Below are 19,526 nucleotides of genomic sequence, written 5' to 3'. Positions count from 1 at the left end.
TCTGATTTTCTGTCTTTCTCTTTCACTCCACATTCTTTCTATCCATTCTATCAGAGAAATGTGTTGGCTCCAAGATCCACTGCTGTCCTTGCTCCAACCATCATCTTCGACCTGGATTACTGCACTGGAATGCTTATTGATCCATGTACTTTCATACTCACCATTCCACAGTCGATTCTCAACAGTGATCCTTCTAAAATCAAAGTTTGATCATGTCACTCTTCTCAAAATACCCCAAAGGCCCCCTGAAGACAAAAGCCTTACGCTAGCTTCTACATGGGGCTTCCCAGGTGGCACTAGTGGTAAAGAACCTTACCTGCTAATGCAGGAGACATAGGAGACTCCTCGGGTTCAATCCCTGGGTCGGGAAGATCCCCTGGAGGAGGGCATGGCAACCCACTCCAATATTCTTGCCTGGAGAATAACATGGACAGAGGAGCCTTAGGGGCTGCAGATCACAGAGTTCCAGAGTCGGACACGACTGAAGCAACGTAGCAGCCTCTGGGTTCCCTGTGCTCTAGCCCCTGCTACCTTGATGATACCATCCTCTACCTGCCATCTTGCTCCCTCTGTACCAGTCATCACTGGCCTCCATGCTGGTCCTTGAGCACACCAGGCATGCTCCAACCTGAGGGCTCTGTACTAGCTGTTCTCTCTGCGTGAAACAGCCTTTCCCCCTCCTTATATGTCTTTGCTCAAGTATCAGCTCCTCATGAGGTCTTACCTAGTATAAAACTGTATAGCACAGACCTTCTCCCAAACTCACATGCTCCCTGGCCTCCTCTAGGCTGGATTTTTATATGACTTACTGCTTTCTAAAGTATTATATAATTTGCTTATTTATTACTTTTAGTAAAATGTAGGGCATACATGAGCAGGGATTTTGTGGCTTTGATTTACTTACACATCCCAAACACCTAAAACAATGCCAAGCACAGAACAGACCCTCAATAGATGAGATTAATACATAAATTTTAACAAATAAAAAAATTATTCAATTATTAAATTCACCTCTCTCATATAGCAAGACAGGTGTTTTGGTAAACAATACCACAGGGATTCTTTCATTCATATTTATTTTATTTCTCCTTACTTTTCTTAGAATCTGCATTGCTCAACAGTGCAGTATTTAAAAATCTATCTGTATTTAAAATTTCATCCATACACACAAATTTATGAAAAATACCCCCACTAAGCTTGTTTCTGCCTTTTTCTATACAAATTTCAGCTTAGAACCGAGCTAAAGGGTCTTCACGTCTGATATTTTTAAGTGCAATTTACATAGAAAGTTTGCTGATCTTACACGTTAATTATATTACTTCCAATGTAGGATTTGATACTCTCTTTAATTGGAGGAATAGTGTCAAGAAAGAGTTGTCTGATCTATTAGTGACAACTGAGCTGTCATTGCCATCTTTCTGTTTGTGAGCTGGAAGCGGCAGACACTGGCCACTTAATGAACTCTGCCTGGCAGAGAGAAGACCTACATGTCACACCCTTCAGTGACTCTTCTCTTGCAGCTCCCATGTGTCCAAGTTTTTCTCCTTTCCTCACCCTTTAATATTTTGTCTGCTTCCACTTTCAACAATGCCAATTGCCAGCATTACACACAAGTCAGTGCATGGGCCGCAGCAGACTGGATTGCAAGCCTCGTTCCTAAATGTCAGGTTCCCACCTGGAAAACCCTGCATGACCAGAAAGGATGGATGACAGCAGACGCGAAGGAGCCTGCGGGCCACTGAAGAGCCCATGAGGCCCTTGTCAGCAGCACTTTATCATCCTAGATCCTGTTCCTCTTCTCTCTCTTTTCTCTCCTTCCATCATCTTGCTCTCCTCCTCTCCCTGGTTCATTTCACTCTTACTTTCTCATTTCTTCCTGCAGATACCTGTTACCTTAAGGATATCTTATTCGCTCAGAATTCATAATGCTTGCCTAAAAAATTTCCTTTGAAATGTTTCTAGTCTGCTTTTTCATGCTAGGACTTAAAATCATTAACAGTCCTATACATTGAAGGCAAATTAGAATATGCAACAAAAAGGAGATCGCTGAGACCACGGCCAAAGAGTTGTTATTTCTAGGTCACCTTTGCCCAGTATGGACCCCACTGTGCACGAAAGGAAAACAAAAAAATGATGACAGTTGAAGGCAGAAAAGAATGATTTGATTTAAGGGATGAAATCCCAAGTACAAGGAATAGCCTTGCTGCTTTTCAATAGAAGACCGGAGGCAATCTGTCCCAGTCCCATGATCTTCATGTCAGATTCTGGTGGGGATGTCCCTGGCGGTCCAATGGTTAACACTTCACCTTCCAATACAGGGGCTGCATGTTTGATCCCTGGTCAGGGAGCTAAGATCCCACGTGCCTCCAAAAAACCAAAATATAAAACAGAAGCAATATTGTAACAAATCCAATACAGATTTTTTAAATGGTCCACATCCAAAAAAAAAAAAAATCTTTAAAATAAAAAGAGATTATAGCATCTACTTCCTGAGGAATGTGTGACAATCAAGCGAACATCTTCAAATTAAGCTTGAGGACCTTACAATTTTTTTTTTTAACATAAGCAACAGAAATTTATTTCTTACAGTTCTGGAGGCTAAAAGGCTGAGATCAGAGTGCTAGAATGGTCAGGTTCTCTTCCTGGCTTGCAGATGGCCATGTTCTTGTGCCCCTGTATGACAAAGAGAACTCTTGTATCTCTTTCTCTTCTTATAAGGACACTAACCCATCACAAGGTTCTCACCCTTAAGACCTCATCTAAATTGAATTCTCTCTCAAAGGCCAAATCTCCAACTGACCATTACATGGGGATAACAGGCTTTGACATATAAACTCAGGGGGTGGGGTTTAAGAATATACATAATTGTTGCTAAAGATCCCAGAAATAATTAAGCCACCTGTTTTAAAACATGGATAAAAAAACACACACCTGAGGAAAAACTGTCTTATTTATGATAAACAAAGGACCGACTATAAAGTATTAGTCACTCAGTCGTGTCCGACTTTTTGTGACTCCATGGACTGTAGCCGCCAGGCTGCTCTGCCCATGGGATTCTCTAGGCAAAAATACTGGAGTGGGTTGCCATTTCCTCCTCCTTTGCTTAGCTGTAAGATTTAAGAACAATTGTTTTACAATACAAATATACCATCCAAGGATATTTCAAGTTTAAATTTTAATCATGAAATACTTCAAACATGAAAAGTGCAGAAATACGGTAACAGTGACCTATTAACAGACCTCTAATATGAACAGATGTTAATGTTTCCCAGTATATGTTCCAACTTTTCCTTGTGAAAAAATAAAATGTTGCAGCTAAAGTTAAAGACCTACCTCCCTTGTTTTCCTCTCTTCTTCCTCTCAAACAATCACTTTGCTGAAATTGTTGTGTATGTTTTCCATACAAGTTTTGAGACATTTAACTACATAAACAAAATGTACTAATATTAGTGTACTTTAAAACTTTACATACATACTAAACATACCCTTTTAACCGTTTCCCTCTGATAAATCTATTTTTTAAAGTATATTTATTTTTTTAATATCTATTTATTTATTGGAGTGTGCCAGGTGTTAGTGGTGGCACATTGGATCTTTTTTTTAGTTTCTCCTTGTGGGATATAGTTCCCTGACCAGGGATGGAACCCAGGCCCCCTGCATTGGAAGTGGGGAGTCTCAGTCACTGGACTATCAAGGGAGTCCCTAAAAATCATATTTCTGACATTGATCTATGCTGGCACCTGCAGTTCAAATTTGTTTATTTGTTTGGCTCTATAACACAGTGTTGAAAAATAATTATATAATGTGTCTGCTTATATACATGAATTTCTCCCTAAATGTATAATTGCTGGGTCACAGCACACAAGTACCCTCATATTTATTTGTTGTTGTTCAGTTGCTAAGTCGTGTTTTACTCTTTGGGACCCCATAGACTGTAGCATGCCAGGCTCCTCTGTCCTCCGCTACCTCTCGGAGTTCGCTCAAATTCATGTCCTTTGAGTTGGTGATACTATCCAAATATCTCATCCTCTGCTGTCTCCATCTCTTTTCACATTTATAACACCATTGTTAATACATAATCTCTCCAGCAGGTGTCACCAGAGTTATTACATTGTATTCATTATATAAGCTTGATATAGCATGTCATGACTTTTAATTGAATACTAACAATGTTGAAACCTTTTCAAAATTTCATTTGCATTCACTTTCCTCTGTGAATTGCCCATCAGGGCCTTTGCCTATCTTTCTATTGGGTTGGTTTGCTTTCTATCATTAATTTGCAGAAGCTCTTTACATATTCTGGATACTAATACTTAAATGGTTATATACATTAAAAATTTCTGGCAGTTTTTATCTTCTTTTTTCACATTGTTCATGGTATATTACAGAAGTGATTATGTAGTTAGATTTATTAATATTTTCCTTATTAGTCTGTGCTTCTACGTTAAGGAATCTTGACCTGATATAACTAAAATTATATTTTCCCATGTTTCTTCTCTATATTTTATTATTTTACTTTTTAAATTTAGGCTTTTAGTTCATCTGGAATTCACTTTGTATAAATGAACAGATATAAACTTTTTCTGTATCAATTTTTGTCATAATATCATTTATTGAATAATGCATCTTGTTTCTGCCAAATTTTATTACCACACTCCTCAAATAAACAGATTTGGCTCTAAATTTCCTTTTCTATTCCACTGGCTTATCTATTCCTGCGTCAACCCTCACAGATTTCATTCTTATGGACTCACAGAAGTTTTAACTCTAAAATCTCAGTGACTGAAAGCAACAAAGTTTACTTCTTGTTTATGCTGCATGTCTAACATGCATTAGGTGGGCCACTGCTCTATTTTTTCTCACCCCAGGGCCCAACTGACAAAATAGCTATTAGCCAGCAGACTGCCATGTTCTGAGAAACAATGAAAAAGTGCTGCCAGTCATGTATCAATACTAGTTCCCAATGCTTTCACCTGGAAGTGACAGGTGTCACTTCTGATTACATTTCATTGGTCAGAGACAGTCATCTGATCAAGGCTAACTTTAAAGGGATAAAAAAGTAAAACCCTGCCATGTGCTAAGACAGAACCAAAATTATTTACTGAACAGCATTAAAGGCTCTTGTAGTTACTACTGTACAGTTTATACAAACTGAACTTTTTTTCGGCCACGCCACTCGGCACATGGGATTTTAGTTCCCCAATCAGGGATCGAACCCATGCCCACTGCATTGGAGTCATAACCAGTAGACTGCCAGGGAAGTCCCCAAAATCGAATTAAAAAAAAAAAAAAACTTCACCTTAAACGTTATCAACTTGCTAAACTATCTTATTGGTTTTAACAGTTCGTCTGGACTTTCTGTTGGATTTTCTTGGTAGATATTCCACTCTTTATAAATAATAAGTTTTGTGTCTTCTTTCCCAATCCTTATGCAATCTATCTCATTTGCATGTGTTTGTGTGTCAAGGTATGTTACTATGCTGTTGAGGTATGTTACTATACTGCTAGTAAAACACACAAATATAGTAGAAATAATATTAATAACTAACAATAAAAAGGTATGTATTGTCAATCTTTTCAATTTTTGTGAATTTCATCAGTGTAAAGTATTTTTATATTAGTTGGCACTTCCTCAATTATCAGTGAAGTTATTCTTTTTTTACGTTCTTGGCCATGTGACATATCCTTTTGTGAACTGTCAATTTATACCCTTTGCTTATTTTTCTATCACATTGTTTGCCTTTTTCTTACTAATACCTAAGAATGCTTATATGTTCAGATACTAATCCTTTGTGGGTAAAATACATTTGAATGTCTTCTTACAGTCTATCGCTGGTATATATTTTAATAGTGTCTTTTGTCATACAGAAGTTTAATACAGTCAAAATTCTCTCCTCCACGTTTTGGAGTTTTGTCTTTTTAAAGAAATCCTCCCTATCAAAAGATCATATAAATATTTTTATATGTTTTTTTCTAAATGGTTTTATTTTTTAGTTTTTACATTTAGCTTCTTAATACAATGAGCCCTACGTGGTAGAATATTTGGGGGGAGGGGTGGTAAGAATAAAGGAAAAAGAATAATTTACTTAATGCCAAATAGCCGACCATTAAAAATGGTTTAATGATGAATATTAGTAACATCTCTCACAACTCCTAACCTTTGGCAAAGCATAATTTGGGAAATCATGAAACAAATGAATCCTATCTAAAATTTCAAGAAAGGAAGCCAATAATTTAGTGCCCCATAAGTGAAAAGCACCATGCTAGGTATGTCCCCATAACTCATTCATCCTTAGAAGAAACAACCTAATAGTAATCCTATTTTATAGATTCCAAAGATCACCTAGGGCTTCCCAAGTGGTGCAGGGTTAAGAATCCACCTGCCAATGCAAGAGACACAAGTTCGATCCCTGGGTTAGGAAAATCCCCTGGAGAAGGAAATGGCAACCCACTCCAGTATTCTTGCCTGGAAATTTCCATGGACAGAGGAGCCTGGCAGGCTACAGTCCATGGGGCCACCGAGTCAGACACGACTAAGTACACACCCACACATACACACGACACCTAACTGTGAGAATAAAATCCAAGGCCAGATTTCTAACTTCAAAGTTCATTTCCTTCCATTTTCTTCCCACCCCAGAATCCTTGAGTATTTTCTAAGGCTGAAGGACAGATTGACACACTGGGATTTTAAGACAAAGTTAGACACTAGAAAGAAGAGGCAATGACTCCAGCAGAAAATCTGCTTGCTTTTAAATAAATAAATATATATATATATATATATATATATATATATGCTATGTCTCTTTAAGTATAGTCTAGATTGTACAATTATTTTCAAGTTCAAAGCATTTATGCAAGCCCTGTAGACCTGAGTTCAAACCTGTTATATCAAGCAAGCTATTTTCCTAGCCTCAGTTGAAGAAGTATAAAAACAGCGACTGCCCAGGACTGTTAAAGAGATTACACAAGTTACATAGAAAAAGCATTCAGCACTCTGTCTGGTACCCAACAGGCAGTGAAGTATTAATTCCATAAAATCTCAACTGCACTATACATATGAACCCACAACTTCCCCCCCTGCAAGGCCCCTACAACCCAAAGAATGTTGGAAGCTATTGCTGTCCTCTCTCCCTTCTCGTTTCTTCTTTTTCTGCTGCCATTGTTTCTTCTTGCCAGCCTCTGCCTGCGGCAGCGCTTTGTTGATAATACTGGACCTGCTCTATAAACAGGTATCCTGTTATTAATTATGACGAGGTTCAGCCCAGTGGAGTTAAATTACTTTCAGAAGGCCAAGTCGGTGCCAGAATGAGTCACCAATAAACTGAGACTTTTCCTCCTCCCCCGCACTCTGTTCCCACAGTGGTCACAGCTGCCTACAGGTTCCTAGAGGCTGGAGTTACCGAACAGTGACCGAGGCAGTGACCTCTGAGGTCTCATTGCTTATCCTCCCCCATTATCCCAGAGATGAACAAGCTGGCATCCACAGGAATTAGTAGGATCATACCGGGACAAATAGACATGTCAAACTGATTCTGTCTCTGGTTCTCCCCCTCAAATCTGTTTCTTTCCCATCAGTTTCGATCTCATTCTTGGTTTTTCTCTTTCCCTTTCTATTCTCCTTTGATCAGCGCTTCCTCCCTTGAGCTGTTATTTTCCTCCTCTTTGTTCTCCTGTGTGACATCTACCATCGTCATCCTATCCCTGTTCTCCTCCTCATCTCCTCCTCCTTCCTGACTCCATTCAAAAATAATGATAATGATAAAGATAACAACAACAGTAATAAACAGTTGTCTGCTGACTGTACTGCAGGAACACAAAGTACTTTCCATTAGTGATCACTGGTGGCTCCTCAAGTCCCACCAGCCTGGTGGTGGAACTGATGGCCACAGTGAGGTAGGTGGGGGAGAGTGGGTGGTTCCCAGGAAGCATCCGCTTGAATCATTCCACTGCCAATCCTTCTGACAATGTCTAATGCAGGCAAATGCACAGTAGCTAATTAAGTCCGTGTTGCTACTGCACTCTCAATCACAATGCAGTTTCCAATGGAAAATTCCCAGTCAACAAAAGTAAAATAAATAAATAAATAAATAAGGCTGAATGGATGTTTTAACTAAGATTGTGACATCATCTCTTGATTTTATGTCTGTCCAGCTTTTGCTCTGTGAATGAGTAGGCTTGTGCTTTTCAGAGCAATGTTGTAACACACACATGTACTAAAAATTATACTGGAATGCCCAATGAAGCCTGCATCTACCCAGACAAATTAGCTGGTAGAGATACCTAATGTAGTTAATTCAGGAGTGTAAATTCTTACCTTTTCATATATAGCAATTTAAAAACTGACTCAGATGTATCATTACCTCAAACTCTTAATCCTGCCTATAATTTTGCCTTGATCTTCTAATGTATATTTACTTGATATTTTTATTTAAAAATTCTTGTTGTTTTTAACATGGTTTTTTATGCATTTTGCATGCTGCTGCTGCTAAGTCACCTCAGTTGTGTCCGACTCTGTGCGACCCCATAGACGGAAGCCCACCAGGCTCCCCTGTCCCTGGGATTCTCCAGGCAAGAACACTGGAGTGGGTTGCCATTTCCTTCTCCAATGCATGAAAGTGAAAAGTGAAAGTGAAGTCGCTCAGTCGTGTCAGACTCTTAGCGACCCCATGGACTGGAGCCTACCAGGCTCCTCCGTCCATAGGACTTTCCAGGCAAGAGTACTGGAGTGGGGTGCCATTGCCTTCTCCATGTATAAGCCACTTCAAATCCTTTGTGGGACAATTTGAGTTTGGAAATAAATAAATGAAGTAATAAACTCTGTCTTTACCCAATTATCAAAACTAATATGTCTTGATCTCTATTCTGGCTTTTCACTCCTGGTTTTTGGGTTTTTTTTGTTTTTTTTTTTTTCATCTTCAGTGCCTTATTTATAATTTGACCTCACATTGTAAACGGAATGTTTGTGTCCCCTCAAAATTCGTATGTTGAAAAAAATTCACAATGTGATGGTATTTGGAGGCAAGGCCTTTGGGAGGTCACGAGGTCATGAGGATGGAGCCTTTATGATGGAGTTAGTGCCCTGGTAAAGAGAGTCCAGAGAATCCTTCACCTCTTCTGCCAAGTAAGGACACATGGACCTGGAAGCAGGCTCTCATCAGACACCAGATCTGTCAACACCTTGATCTTGGACTTCTCAGTCTCCAGACCCATTAGAAATAAATTTCCCTTGTTTATAAGCACCTTGTCTATGGCACTTTTTTATAGCAGCCCAAACACACTAAGATATCTCATGAGAGTATTTGATTGAAAGATATCATTTGAAGACATACAAGCTTTGTTTTATCAGGATTATGCAAACCATCTACACTCACATAAGTGAAGAATGGATTTGGGAAAATAGCAGCACAAAGTAAATATTTATTGGCCACTACTCTAAGCTAAATATCTGGGAAATTCTGGCTTGAAAGTACTTGTTTTGACACGATTTATCCAGGTGTAGTATTTCAAGCTATGTTAAGCTTAAAGGTAGGAATTCAGCAGGCACTACTGTCAGCCTCACCTTTAGTAGTTCAACACTCTGCGTGTATGCTAAGCCATTTCAGTCATGTCTGGCTCTTTTGACCCTATAGACTATAGCCTGCCAGACTCCTCTGTCCATGGGATTCTCCAGGCAAGAATACTACAATGGGTTGCAGTACCCTGGGGATCTTCCCAACCCAGGGATGAAACCTGTGTCTCCTGCGCTGCAAGCAGATTCTTTACTCACTGAGCCACCTGGGAAGCCCCAAGACTTTACCAATAAGCAAATTATCACAAGGAACAAAGTTTCCTCAAAACCTATTAGAAGTTTCTATTGCACAACGAAGCTCTGATTTGGAAAATTAATTCACTCGTATTTATGGACTAAAGCGGAGAACTGCTATTTATATCTTTCTCTTCTACATTCCTAAGGGTTAGAGAGTTCTTCTCACCACTGATTCCCCCGTAATAGGTCATGTGCTCTGTGGTATACTGGTCTGATTACAACCCCAGCTCTGCCAGTTATAATCTGTACACTTTAGGGTAACTTGCTTAAACTGCCTATACATCAGATTTTTCATCAGTGAAACAAAACAATAGTTCTTAGAAACTGAAACACCTGCATACAGAAAATGACAAACCATAAATATACGGATGGAAGAGTTAAGCTTCTTCATACCTCTATAACATAACTGCTGAATTATATGTCTGTATCTCTAAAATTCTCAAAGAGGGATGCCTGAGGAAAGGTCCTAATTAGTGATAACTGGTTATCCCAGTCAGCATCATCAAGTGGTTGATGACATCTTCCAAAGCAGAGACATGGTGCCCGTAAGAAATTACACAGTAACCAAAGCTGTGTCTTTTAGATTTAAACCTGTTCCAGCCATGGCAAGTGTCCCAATGGTAACAAATGTTTATTGTATTTCGTGATCAGTTGAGTTGGGTATATGGACAATCCCTCCATGTGTGCACACACACATGTGCGCGCGCACACACACACACACACACACACAGAGAACACCAATGTGGCCAAAAGACTAGACTGTGTCATCAGATCCAAACTGAGGTTTCTGTTCTTCTATGTATTAGCTAAGTGGCCTTGGGCAAGTTAAATTCACTAAGCTTCAATTTTCACCTGTAAAATGGAGATAATACCTACTTTGAGGGCTTGTAAGTAGAAAAACAAATGAGACAATGCATGTAAATCATTTAACCTTGTGCTTGACACACATGAAGCATTCATCAAACAGAGCTGCTATTATTGTTGTTGTTGTTATCATTACTATTTTATCATCCCAAATTCTGAGCAATGTTTCATTAATGACGGAGATATAGCGTTAGTTACAAAATAATTTTATTTTAGTTATTGAGGAAAAGGTTTAGCAGTTTTAATCTTCTACAAAATTTGTGATGCTGAAGCTGCCATCTTGCATGCCCTAAAACCAAAAAGTCGATAAATTCAGATTAATGTGTATTGTGGATAAAAGCTCGAAGTGATAATTAGATAAGAGGCTGCCATGATTCTTCCAGATGACTGGGTTAGAGTGACTGGGTGTTCAGGTGGCATTATTATTAATAATGGTGATAATTATTGAACCCTTTAATGTCCCATAATTACCAATGAAGCTGCCACTGAAGTGCCACATCAAAAAACTTTATTTTTTTTACTTATGAATTCCATCTCTTTGTTCACCAAGCATGGGAGGTAGATGTCAGTACTCATAATGATCCTTCCTTTCATGCACATTTTGCTTTGAACAATTTCTTCCAGTACATTTGGCTGGAAGGTAATAGGCCTATATCATATTTCTATGTGCCTTAGAAGGAAGGGAAAGAACTTAGAGGGAGAGAGTGAAAAACCTCAGTACATTCAACACAAAAGAAAGAGGGGTAGAGGAGACTTTATCAGCAGTCTAATAACTTATAAAAGGTTCATTTGCCTGAAAATGTTGAAGAAAGAGACCTTGGTCCTTTAAGGGACTCTAACAGGCAAATGTGACAACTCAAAAAAGCACAACTGAATCCCATCCAGAGGGAAATATCTGAATAGAAAGGAAGCCAAGCTGGGTTTGGAGAATTATATAAAGGAAATGTAATGTAATCAAGTCTACCTGGATATTCTCCAGGCTCAGTTCTGTGTTATTGTGGCAGTGATTTCATTAGTCATTTGTAGAGCTACAAACTTGATACTCACTCGGTGTATATTTATTTTTTAAGCCAACCTACACTGGCTCCTTGTTTCAGTTTGCAAAATTTTTTTCATTCATTTACAACTTCTGGTTTAAAGATTTAATCTCTGAATAAAATTCTGGAAGAAAATTCAGGTACTTTAACTGCAAAAAAACCACTTGCTTTACTGTATATCTGGCATCAAGGTAGCCAGTTACATCCACATCCTGTTTTCCACATGAAATAACTTCGTTCAATACATTTTTCAGGCTGATTCATGTTGATATATGGCAGAAACAAACACAATATTATAAAGCAATCATCCTCCAATTAAAAATAAATAAATTTTTTAAAATAAGTCTTTCATTCAATAAGCATTTCCTGAATTTTTACTAGTATCTTAAGCATGTCATTACTCATGAAACCAAACATAATATGATTCCCTACTCTACTATTCCAAGGCTGAAACTTCTCCCAAGAATCTTGATATTTTCAGAAATGCCTAACGTCTTCTTGCAGACTACTTCAAACACTGTTCACCTGGTGTGAGTTGAAGAAACTTTCGATCTATCCTTATCACCTGTATCCTCTAGGTGTCAGGAAGAATAAAGCACAAAGGAAGAAACAGGAGAAAGGGTGTTAGAAGCTGAGACTGAAAAATGAGGATGAGAGAGCACTGAAGCACTGACACAGATAATTCAGCCACTGACTCCCTTCCTGTTAAGTACCCAAAGGATCTGGAAGTTTTCCAAAGGCTTGAAAATTCTTGTTTTAAAAGTGGTTGCATAAAATCATTCTCATTGGATGAAATGCAGAGAACACACAGTTGTTAGTGAAGAAGTAGAATTTCCAATGGCCTTACATTTTTCAGGGAAGAAAAAGGTAGAAACACTTAAGTCATTTGTGATCTTCATAGGGTCTTCAAAATGTTTTATAAACCTATTTATGTTCCAAGTAAACACTGCTTCTGATAACAGGTTACAAGTTCATGAGTGATACTTTGAAGGTAAGTATGCAATTCACTGGGCTTCCCTGGTGGCTCAGTGGTAAAGAATTCACCTGCCAATGCAAGAGACACAGGTTCGACCCTTGGCTCAGGAAGATAATCTGGAGGAGCAAATGGCAACCCACTCCAGTATTCTTGCCTGGGAAATCCCATGGGCAGAGTAGCCTGGTGAACTACAGTCCATGGAGTCACAAGAGTTGGATACGATTGAGCGACTAAACTGCCACCACTACCATACAACTCATTAACAGCGCACATAGCACTTAGTTCCCAAAATTATTTCCCTAAATCCACTTCCCTAGTGGCCTAACGATTTTTCTTAAGGGATTCATTCCAGGGTTCTTATTATTGTTATCTTTTATGACCTTAATGAATATTAGTGCCTACTTTATAGTGTGGAGGTTATTGTCAAGTGCCCTATGTATGCAAGCAATTAAACTGAGAAAAATGCTTAATTTCTGAGACTCAACTTATTACTTTGCCGACAAAGGTCTATATAGTCAAAGCTATGGTTTTCCCAGTAGTCATGTATGGATGTAAGAGTTGGACCACAAAGAAAGCCAAGCAGCAAAGAATTGATGCTTTTGAACTGTGTGTTGGAGAAGACTGAGAGTCCCCTGGACAGCAAGGAGACCAAACCAGTCCATCCTAAAGGAAATCAGTCTTGAATATTCGTTGGAAGAACTGGTGCTGAAGCTGAAGCTCCAATACTTTGGCAACCTGATGCGAAGAGCCGACTCACTATAAAAGACCCTGATGCTGGGAAAGATAAGGCAAGAGGAAAAGGGAACAACAGAGGATGAGATGGTTGGATGATATCACCGACTCGATGGACATGAGTTTGAGCAAGCTCCTGGTGTTGGTGATGGACAGGGAAGCCTCGTGTGCTATAATCCATGGGTTCGCAAAGAGTTGTGGACACAACTGAGTGACTGAACTGAACTTACTACTCTGCATAGACATTTTATAAATGCCTAAAGAAGATGTAACATACAAAGTTCAGACTTCAGAATGAGAAATAGTTTATAATTTTCAATTCCAAGTTAAGCGTGAGCCTGATAAGACTGTTTCAAATCTCTTATTTAAGAGATTAAATACAAAAATTCCTGGGTAAATATCAGTTTCATAAATCCATTATTGATTTGGTTATATATCCTCTGTGCTCCTTAAGCAGTCCACTTAATCACAAACATTTTTTCAAGACTGCAGGATTCAATCTTTATATTTTAAATTATTCCAAGCTTAATAAGGCAATGTTTGTTCCTTACCTCATTTACGCTGAGGATCTTAACAACTTACTGTGACTTAGAAAAGTCTCTCCAGAAAACACATGAAATTATTTTCAGGATTAAGTAAGGAATTCTCAACTATATTTACCCTTTCAGCCATGAGGGCAAATGTCTTTAGCTTGCAATTTCAAGCACTTATTGATCCAAAATCAATAGTAACTTGTGTTTAAAAGCACGCATCTCAGAGGCATAAATTGAAAAAATATAAGGAAATATGACCTGAAAATACTTGGCACATTTTTTCCCATCTTAGAAGCTGAGTGCACTATATGTATACGACCAAACAAGTGAATTTAGAGCAGCATTATTGAATTACAATCAATGGTTGCTGCTGTTTAGTCACTAAGTTGTGTCCAACTCTTTTGCAACCCCATGGAGTGCAGCCTGCCAGGCCTCTCTGTCCATGGGATTTCCTAGGCATGAACAATGAATACTGGAGTAGGTTGCCATTTCCTTCTCCAGGGGATCTTCCCAACCCAGGGATTAAACGTGCATCTCCTGCATTGGCAAGCGGATTCTTTACCACTAAGCCACCTGGGAAGCAGAATCAATGGTAGCTCATGACAAAGCAGGAGCATGTGTATGTGTGTTGGGTAGGGGGAGAGATGGGATGAGAAAATACACAAAGGAGTAATTTCTATTTATCAGGTCTTGTTCAGGATACTGAAAATACAGTGTGAATAAGATAGGGTTCCTGATCTTGGGGAGCTAATATTCCTGTCAAGGAATACAGGCTATAAGACACATAAATTTTAAAAAATCCAGAAATATATCCCTGATTTAGGATCTAATTTAAGTTCAAACTAATGAGACTTCAGAATCAGAGATGGCCAAAATAGAGGCCATACAACCCACTGTGAGTATGAGCAGAAAAGACAGACAACGGTTTTAGGACATCAAAGACTTGGCTTTTATAATTATTAGATACAAAGCATAAACAATACTTTGGCCACCAGATGAGAACAGCTGACTCACTGGAAAAGGCCCTGATGCTGGGAAGATTTAGAATAGTAAGAGAAGGGGGAGACAGAGGATGAGATGGCTGGATGGCATCACAGACGCAATGCACATGAGTTTGAGCAAGCTCCGGAAGATGGTGAAGGATAGGGAAGCCTGGGGTGCTGCAGTCCATGGGGTCACAAAGAGTCGGACAAGACTCAATGACTGAAAAACAACAACAGCATAAATGAACATGTATAAAACGTTACAATCTTTTAAAGTACTTGGGGCAAAATACGATTAAGGAAGTAATGACCAGAAAACACTACAAGGGATTAAGGGAGAATCAACATTTAGAAATAAAATACAAACAGGGTAAAGATGGAGTCTCAGTGAATGGGTGAGGCATCAGAACAGATCAAGTTGGTAAACTGGATAAAGGTATGAAAACATTACCTAGAGTACTGCACAGAAAGAAAACAAGAACGGTATGAAAGAACAGAGAAATGAGAGATTCTATCATGCATCCAATTGAGTCCCAGAAGAAGAGAACATTTTAAATGCAAAAGGGACTGATGAACCTATTTGCAGGGCAGGAATGGAGACACAGACATAGAGAACAGACTTGTGGACACAGGAAGGGAAGGAGAGGGAAGGACGAATTGAGAATAGCATGGAAACATACACATCATCATACATAAAATAGACAGCCAGTGTGACTGCTGTATGATGCAGGGAGCTCAAAACTGGTACTCTGTAACAATCTAGAGGCATGGGATGGGGTGGGAGGTGAGAAGGAGGTTCAAGAGGGGAAGGACATATGTATACCTACGGCTGACTCATGTTAATGTATGGCAGAAACTAACACAATATTGTAAAGCAATTATCCTCCAATTAAAAATAAATTTAAAAAAATTTACATAAATAAATGAATAAAATGGATAACAAAGTGATAATTTGCCAAGATGTATGATTTGTGAACTTTTCTGCAAGTTTTGTTTTGATGAGAACATGACTAAACAATGCTTCTGAATGATTTTTAAAAACAAAATGGAAAAAACACAGAAAGGATAGGTTTGAAGATACAATCAGTGTAAAAATTTTCAGAATTGATAAAGTGTATATACACTGTATACACACACACACACAAACACACACACACACATGAATAGGAAGTTGCACATAAACCAAACAGGAGAGACCGTGAGATACACATTGGGGCACTTTTTAAAAGGCTACAGAATACTGAAAACAAGTAAAGAAACATGGAAGCAGATGGAGAGAAAAGACAGGTCATTTATCAGGAATGATAATTATACCCATAACCCACCCCTCATTGGCAGCAGTGGAAGCCAAAGACTGAGCATTACTAACTTCAGAGCCTGACAGAATATACCTGTCAATCCAAAATTGTAAATCTAGCAAACTTATCACTTCAAAATGGGAGTAAAATGAAGATATTTTCAAAGGAACAAAAACTGAGGAAGCTTACCACCAACAGACTTTCACCAAAGGAACTTTCAAGTTATGTATTTTGTGAACAAGAAAAATGATCCTAGAAGTGTTATACACAGTTAATATAGATTTTTGTGGTCATGACTGCACAGTCCTGTGAATATATTAAAAATCATTCAATTGTACCCTTTAAGGGGGTAGAAAATATGGTGCATGAGTTATATCTAAACAAAGCTGTTTTTAAAAACCATAAGGGACAAAGACAGTATGACATGAAAACTTGGCAAAAATAGGTATCTGGACTTCTTTATTAAACCTTCCATCTTGCTGGGGTTTAATGTACAAAGACATTAACACTGACATGCATCTCAAGAGGATAGTGGAAACATACTTAGAGCTGCCTATAAATCAAGAATATTTTTTAGTAAAAGCTTGTAAGTTTTTTGGCTTATATTTTATTAATTAAATTAATATATAATAATAGCTCACATGGTAAAGAATCCACCTGCAATGCAGGAGACCCCAGTTTGATTCCTGGGTGGGGAAGATCCCCTGGAGAAGGGAAAGGCTATCCACTCCAGTATTCTGGCCTGGAGAATTTCACAGACTGTGTAGTCTTTGGGGTCGCAAAGAGCTGGACATGACTGAGTGACTTTCACTTTTCAACCATTCTTTTAAAAGTATAGACTAAAATAACTTAAGAATAGTAAAAATATATATATATATATATTTTCAAAGACAAAATCATAAAATAAGTTCAGATAAGTCACATTTTCATCTCTGTTTTCCAAACAGTTCCCTCCCTCCCACACTGGTAATTAATACTTAATTTCTATTTCCCTCATTTCTCAAAAACTAATTATTTCAGAGTTGGAAAACTAACATAACCATATTTCATTGTATTACACAAGAAAAGCACCATGACTTTTAGATGTCTGCATCCAGAACAAGCTTGAGAACCATCATAAATCTAACCACAAACATTGGGCATAAATAAGAGTCTTCAACAGCCTTCAGCTCAGTTTAGGTCAGTTCAGTTGCTCAGTCATGTCAGACTCTTTGCGACCCCATGAGGTGCAGCATGCCAGGCCTCCCTGTCCACCACCAACTGCCAGAGTTTACCCAAACACATGTCCATTGAGTCCGTGATGCCATCCAACCATCTCATCCTCTGTCATCCCCTTCTCTTCCTGCCTCAATCTTTCCCAGCATCAGGGTCTTTTCAAATGAGTCAGCTCTTCGCATCAGGTGGCCAAAGTACTGGAGTTTCAGCTTCAACATCAGTCCTTCCAATGAATATTCAGGACTTATCTGCTTTAGGATGGACTGGTTGGATCTCCTTGCAATCCAAGGGACTCTCAAGAGTCTTCTCCAACGCCACAGTTCCAAAGCATCAATTCTTCGGCGCTCAGCTTTCTTTATAGTCCAACTCTCACATCCATACATGACTACTGGAAAAACCACAGCTTTTACTAGCTGGGCCTTTATTGGCAAAGTAATTTCTCTACTTTTTAATATGTTGTCTAGGTTGGTTACAACTTTTCTTCCAAGGAGCAAGCGTCTTTTAATTTCATGGCTGCAGTCACCATCTGCAGTGATTTTGGAGCCCCAAAAAATACAGTCTGACACTGTTTCCGCTGTTTCCCCATCTATTTCCCATGAAGTGATAGGACCCGATGCCATGATCTTTGTTTTCTGAATGTTGAGCCTTAAGCCAACTTTTTCACTCTCCTCTTTCACTTTCCTCAAGAGGCTCTTTAGTTCTTCTTCGCTTTCTGCCATAAGGGTGGTGTCATCTGCATATCTGAGGTTATTGATATTTCTCCCGGCAATCTTGATTCCAGCTTGTGCTTCATCCAGTCCAGCATTTCTCATGATGTACTCTGCATTTAAGTTAAATAAGCAGAGTGACAATATACAGCCTTGACATACTCCTTTCCCAATTTGGAACCAGTCTGTTGTTCCATGTCCAGTTCTAACTGTTGCTTCCTGACCTGCACATAGATTTCTCAGGAGGCAGGTCAGGTGGTCTAGTATTCTCATCTCTTGAAGAATTTTCCACAGTTCGTGTGACCCACACAGTCAAAGGCTTTGGCATAATCAATAAAGAAGAAGTAGATGTGAATAAAGCAGACAGCCTTCAGGAACCAGCTAAAGACAAACCCTTTTTAAAAAATATTCGACTTTAATTTTTTGAAATACCATACGATCCTGCAATCCCACTCCTGCACACACTTCCAGAGAAAACTTTAATTTGAAAAGATACATGCACTCCAGTGCTCTCTGCAATACTATTTACAACAGCCAAACTATGGAAGCAATCTAAATGCCCACTAACAGATGAACGGATAAAAAAAGATGTGTTTTATAAATATACATTCAAAGGACTATTACTCAGCCCTAAAAAGGAAGGAAATAATGCCATTTGCAGCCACATGGATGGCACCTAGAGATGAGCATACTAAGTGAAGTATGTCAGAGAAAGACAAACATCATATGATATCACTTATACATGGAATCTAAGAAAAAAAAAAGATACAAATGAACTTAGCTACAAAACAGAAATAGACTCACAGACATAGAAAACAAACTCATGGTTACCAAAGGGGAAAGGGAGGAGGGATAAATTCGGAGTTTAGGGTTAACATATATTCACTACTTTATATAAAATAGATAACCAGCAAGGACCTAGTGTAAAGCACAGGGAACTATATTCAATATTTTGTAATAACCTATAAAGGAAAAGAATCTGAAAAAGAATATATATATATGTGTGTGTATATATATATATATGTATATATATATATATACACATATACATATATACATACATAGGCTTCCCTAGTGGCTTAGACGGTAAGTAATCTGCCTGCAATTCAGGAGATGCAGGTTTGATCCCTGGGTTGGGAAGATCCCCTAGAGAAGGGAATGGCAACCCAACCCACCCAGTATTCTTGCCTGGATAATCCCATGGACAGAGGAGCCTGGTGGGTTACAAACAATGGGGTCGCAAAGAGTTGGACACGACTAAGTGACTAACACACAATGTGTGTGTGTGTGTGTGTGTGTGTGTGTGTGTGTGTGTGTAACTGAATCACTTTACTGTACACCTGAAACTAACACCACATTGTCAGTCAACTATA

The 19,526-nt window shown here is 38.7% G+C and overlaps 1 protein-coding gene across 10 annotated transcripts in view; it reads right to left on the bottom strand.

The window, feature by feature from the left end:
* The window catches only part of PLCZ1 (phospholipase C zeta 1), a 347,938-nt gene that overhangs the window by 158,717 nt on the left and 169,695 nt on the right, over window positions 1-19,526 (bottom strand). For 3 of the 10 annotated variants that reach the window (XM_081592321.1, XM_081592316.1, XM_081592317.1), the window contains one exon: window positions 2,588-2,673. The exons of 5 other annotated variants lie outside the window; for them this stretch is intronic. The gene's annotated coding sequence lies outside the window, so the exon portion shown is untranslated. Of the gene's footprint in view, window positions 1-2,587; window positions 2,674-3,333; window positions 3,423-19,526 lie in introns of all 10 variants that reach the window. 2 more of the 10 variants (XM_081592320.1, XM_081592322.1) reach the window with 1 other exon arrangement.

This window comes from Giraffa tippelskirchi, chromosome 4, assembly GCF_054371585.1.
Source record: "Giraffa tippelskirchi isolate mGirTip1 chromosome 4, T2T-mGirTip1v1.2.pri, whole genome shotgun sequence".
Classification (NCBI taxonomy): Eukaryota; Metazoa; Chordata; class Mammalia; order Artiodactyla; family Giraffidae; genus Giraffa; species Giraffa tippelskirchi.
This window is presented reverse-complemented; position numbering and strand designations above follow the sequence as displayed.